Source organism: Otolemur garnettii, unplaced genomic scaffold (genome assembly GCF_000181295.1).
Source record: "Otolemur garnettii isolate 467f Iridium unplaced genomic scaffold, OtoGar3 scaffold00026, whole genome shotgun sequence".
In the NCBI taxonomy this organism is placed as follows: domain Eukaryota; kingdom Metazoa; phylum Chordata; class Mammalia; order Primates; family Galagidae; genus Otolemur; species Otolemur garnettii.
In genome coordinates, this window is record NW_003852421.1 from 4287357 (window position 1) to 4293280 (window position 5924).

Below are 5924 nucleotides of genomic sequence, written 5' to 3' on the forward strand. Positions count from 1 at the left end.
CCACCAGCAGTGTAAGAGTGTTTCCTTTTCTCCACATCCACGCCAGCATCTCTGGTTTTGGGATTTAGTGATATGGGCTAATCTTATTGGAGTTAGGTGATATCTCAAAGTAGTTTTGATTTGCATTTCTCTGATGATTAAGGATGGTGAGCAGTTTTTCATATATCTGTAGGCCGTGCGCTGATCTTCTTCAGAGAAATTTCTCTTCAAGTCCCTTGCCCACCCTGAGATAGGATCACTCGTTTTCTTCTTGTTAATACGTTTAAGTTCTCTATGGATTCTGGGACAAATCTTAAAATAGGAAATGAGAAAAGTACCAGAAGAAAACATAAGTGCCCGTTCATCCAGATACATTTTTATGTTGACAGAGACCTTCCTGAGAATGTCACAAACAAGAATTCCAAAGGTTGATTTAGCAGAAAAAAATTTTAACCTTTTGTATATCAGAAAAAAATCAACAAAAGACATCATATTTGCAAATTTTGCCTGTCCTCCTGTGTATGTGCAAAAGTGTGATATGCACACACACACACAGAAACCTGCATATGTCAACTGAACTATAACTTAAAATTTGGCAAAATATTTTGTTACATATCTATATATGACCTGTGTACATAGGATGAAATATTTAGTGTTTCTTATAAGAGAAGGCATGAGATTTAAGAGAGGAATGAGATACTGTTTTCTCTCCACAAAGTGTGTCATTCCATTTGACAAAAATATCGTTAGGAAATAATTAGAGATATGTGCCATTTGTTTCTCTGTTTAAAAGAGCAGTGTATGAAGAAGAACTCATATTTTGGATTTTATCAATCAATTCCAGTGCATCCATAGGGTGGAATAATGTACGTGTATGACCGTTGAAGGTGGGCATAGATACAGATGTACACTGACATGTGAAAAGCGTTTGGCATATCAAGTGACAAAAAATATCAGTTTGAGTATACACATACAGACACATACTGTGGTCTTGCCTTATCCCAAAATACTTAAAAATGTAATAAACATTTTTTATTTCTGGGCTTTTGTATTATAAAGGAATTTTTTTCTGCATCTGTGATTTCTGCACTTATGAGAATGAGCATTTATTCAAAATTCTAGTCAAAGTTTATTATTAATGAAATGATCCCTGAGAAGACCAGAGTGTGACTCTTGCTCAGATAGCAATGATTTCTTTTTTCTATTAATTTACTTTTATTTTTCCTTTTGGTGGATTAGACTCTTTTGCTCCATTTCAGCCTCTTCAGAGGTAAAGGGCATCATTTCATGTGTGCTTGTAAATTTTACTGTATACACATTTTATCAGATACATATATTTTTGTTATGTATAGATTCATCACAAGTGTGCTATCTTTATGAAAATGAAAAAAAGTAGCAAATAGAAATGGTCGTTTCTATTGCAAAAGTATTGCTTTCCTTTCCAAGACTTTTGTGTAAGACTCTTGAACTCCTCAGCTGTATTTGTCCATTCTTTCAGTCTACCTACCGTCAAACATAACCTGAACGCCTGTTATTTACAGGCATATTCTGTCTCTCAGGACCCACCCCCCCTTAAGAACTTCCTGTTTACCTGCCATTCCTGACCAAGTTGAGAGATTTAAAATTGGAGGATTTGGACTCAGTCTCTCAATTGAAGATTTTCCTTCCTCCTTTCAAATAAAAGCATTCTAAAGATAGAAAAGTACGAATGATCACCTTAGATTGCCCTTTTATAAATGTTTAACAGTATTAAATAATAATGTTGATCATTGGGCATATCTGATTACATACTCTCTGTAAATCTGAATAGTGAAAACATGAACCATATCCATTCTTTGAATCCTGAGTTTCCTATGTGTTGAAGTCTTTTGAAAATCCAAGTAAGAAAACATATTTCTTTTTTTTTTCTAGAGACAGAGTCTGACTCTGTCACCCTCAGTAGAGTGCTGTGGCATCACAGCTCACAGCAACCTCTAGCTCTTGGGCTTAGGTGATTCTCTTGCCTCAACCTCCCAAGTAGCTGGGACTACAGGTGCCCACCACAATGCCTGGCTATTTTTTGTTACAGTTTGGCTGGGGTCAGGTTCGAACCTGCCACCCTTGATATATGGAGCCAGCACCCTCCTCACTGAGCCACAGGTGCCGCCCAGAATATATGTTTGTTTTAAAAGTGTTCTGTCAGCTTTCTTTTCCCATAGCACTGTTAAGAAGTCAAATTTATTTAAACACAAATTTATCAACAACAGCTCCGGGATACACCTGTTGTATTTCCCTTGAAGTGAGGCACCATGAATTGTGTGATGCCCCATTATTTTATTTATTAATAAGAGAATGTTTAAAATGCTGCTCATTAAAGGGATAAAAACGTCTTTGTTATGTGGCTAGCTTTTATAATGCTTGAATCAGGGATATTAGTCTGGGATTGCAATTAGAATTTGCTAATTTGGCTGGGTGCCTGTAGCTCAAGTGGCTAAGGCGCCAGACACGTACACCAAGGCTGGCGGGTTCAAATCCAGCCCGGGCCTGCCAAACAAAAATGACAACTACAGCCAAAAAATAGCTAGGTGCTGTGGGAGGCACGTGTTGTCCCAGCTACTTGGGAGGCTGAGGCAAGAGAATCACTTAAGCCCAGGAGTTGGAGGTTGCTGTGAGCTGTGATGACACAGCTCTCTACCAGGGTGACAGCTTGAGGCTCTGTCTCAAACAAATAAAAAAAAAGGATTTGCTAATTTGGCTGGTTTCAGGGCAGAACCATCAGTCCTTTGGTATGGGCTGGTGTCTAGGTGGGTCAGTTATTAGAATTTAGAACCTTGGATGAAAGGGTCCAAAACCACTTGAGTCAGTTCCTTGGTCTGGGTGGGTCTGTTCCTGGAATGCAGGACCTGAAAGATATCTCAAAACTACTTCCAGGTTCCAAACAGGTGATGTTCTGTCTCTGTTGACATATACTCTATAGATAGGCACTAATATTTCCAATAAGCTTTACGGTGTTATTTCTGTGGCAGCCATCCCAAACTATGTTAAAGAAATGTACCTTGGGGTAAATATTTCTAATTTCTTTCATTGATATGGATGCTAAATATTATCTTCAACTTATTTTGCACATATTTAAAGTTGCTATCTGAGGCTAGTGTGGTGGCTCATGCCTGGAATCCCAACCATCTGGAGTAGCTGAAGTATATAAATGTAAAATAAGCAGGAATTTCATGTTTTAGTGTGATTATTTTTCTATTTAAGCACTCTTAAGTCTGGGCTGGGTATGGTAGTAATCCTAGCACTCTGAGAGGGCAAGGCCAGAGGATCCCTTGAGCTCAGGAGTTTGAGACCAGCATGAATGGTCTCAAACTCCTGTAGTGGCCTCTACTAAAAATAGAAAAATTAGCCAGATGTTGTTGCCAGCACCTGTAGTCCCAGCTACTCTAGAGGCTGAAGCAGGAAGATTACTTGAGTCCAGGAGTCTGAGGTTACTGTGCACTAGGCTAACACTATAGCAACCTAGCCTGGGCAACAGAGTGAGACTCTGTCTCAAAAAAAAAAAAAAAAGTCTAGTCTGGACAAGTATTTAAAGCCATACTTCGTATGTGAGATGTGATTTCTAAAAAAAAGATGGAGACTTTACCTCTTTTATGTTTACATGGATGGAGCTGGAACTTAGTATCCCAAGAATGGAAGAAAAAATATCCAATGTATTCAGCTCTGCTATGAAACCAATATATAATCACCCACACTTCCATGTGAAAGCTATAACCCACTACAGCCCAAGATGAAGGGGAAAGAGGAGGGGAAGGGAAGGAGGGAGAATGGGTAAAGGGAGGGTAATTGGTCGCCCACACCTATGGTGCATTTTACAAGGGTACATGTCAAATCTACTAAGTGTAGAGTATAAACGTCTTAACACAATAATTAAGAAAGTACAGTGAAGGCTATGTTAACCAGTTTTTTTGTATTTCAAATTGTATATAAAACCAGCACATTGTACCCCATAAATGCATTATTTACACAGCTATGATTTAATAAAAAAAAAAAGAAAGTGTCCCTAATTTACTTAAACATTGTAAATAATATTTGACTTATTTCAGATATAGCAGGAGTTGGAAGAAAACACAACTGGAGAACTAGAAGAAGGTATGTCATCAAAACTGATGAATTAAATTGAAATTAATGAATTGGTTTCTGAAATAAACTGTAAATTGCAAATGGTATCCCTTTCCTTTACTGGGTTAATAGATAGATACTACATTTAGTATTTTTTCTTAAAATCATCTAATGAAAGATGTGAAAGCAAAAACATTTACACTGAAAACTAAACTCATGCCTCACGAATTCATCATGTTTTGTAGCCTTAAAAACATCTCCTAAAGTCTCTGAGTCTCTCTCTTTCAGGCTATACACTTCTTCATTCCTGCATCTCAACAGAAGTGTCAGCCAGTACACTGAAACTGTTCTCAGAAAACCAAGGCCTCATGAACTTCTCAGGCTTTTGGTAGGGATTTAAGGCCAAAAGACCCCAGACTTACCTAGTAACGCTTAGCTAAGCAGTTTCAGTTCATAAGCAATCATTTGACGGGTGATATTTTAAACCATTCATTTACTTTGTCATTGATTTACTTTTGCCCTCAGGAAAAGTCCATATTCCTTGGCATGGAAGAAAAACTCCCAGATCAATTTGGTTCTTGTCCAGCTATTCAGCCTTATCTCTTGCTGCTTCCCCTCCACTGCCTGTTGGCACGAGCATCTGGCCTCCCAGATCACCTAGAAGTCCAAGGTATTCTTCCTCAGCTCCGGCTCTTTGCATCTGCTTCTTCCCTCCACCTGGCACACTCCGTCCGTTCAGGTATCAACCTATATCTCACCTCCACAAAACGTCTACAGTAGTGACAAAACATGAACAGATGGCCTCTGAGTGAGTTCCAGTGCCCTACTTCATACCTGTTGTGGTATGTGACTCTGCCTGGAAATTGCCTGCTTCTTGGTATGGTTTGGAATAAATGAATGAAGAGTGAGAAAATCAGATCAATTAAAAATGATAGTTAATTCAGTGGCAACTATGGGCAAAATAATGATATTTCATAGTCAGTTTGTGCTGTAGTCATACAGACCTAGTTTTCATTCTTCTTAGCACTGATAAAGTTCTCAATTCTTGTTTAGTGACTTAAATTTAGTTACTATGAAATCTTTTAAGGAAAGAATATAATTCTTTTTCTTTTCAGATATTGCTAAATTGGAATCTGGATCTACATCATAAAAATATGTACTGATGGGCACCTGAGACCGGAGTAGGCTGCGTGGGTCCAGCCCAGTCTGCATAGAGTCCCTGGTCGGGGGGCGCCTCCGAGCTGCCCAGCTGCCCGATGCTTCTGCGGGCCAGGCTGTGCACCTAGTGCCCGGCTCAGGCCCCCAAAGTGCCAGCTGGGGCAACAGTGGCCTCAGGCCCTGCAGAGACGGAGCGGCTGGAGGACGAGGTGGTGGCCACAGGGAGGAGATGGGGGCTAACCAGTTAGCAGTGCTCAACATGTACAACGTGGTTGGGCTGCTGTGGATCATTCCTTTTCTTCCGTATGTCTGCTACATGTATGAAAATACAGTAGTTGACCATCTCCTTAAGTTGATGGAGACCCGTAGATTGGACATGGACCACATGTACTCAATGGAAGACCACCCCGTAAGTTGTATCTGAACTACTTGGACTGTGTAACACACAATATTAACTTACCCTCTATAACTTGGCCAGTTCAGTTTACTCTACGCCAAGAGGTAGAAACTGTGGACTTTGCCCCTTAGTTGTATTATTTTTTTCTTTAGTATAAGTTCTTTTTTCATGCCATATTACTATTATGTTAAAACTACCATATGTTGGCTCAGCGCCTATAGCTCAACCGGCTAAGGCGCCAGCCACGTACACCTAAGGTGGCAGGTTCGAATCCCCAGCCCGGACCCGCCAAACA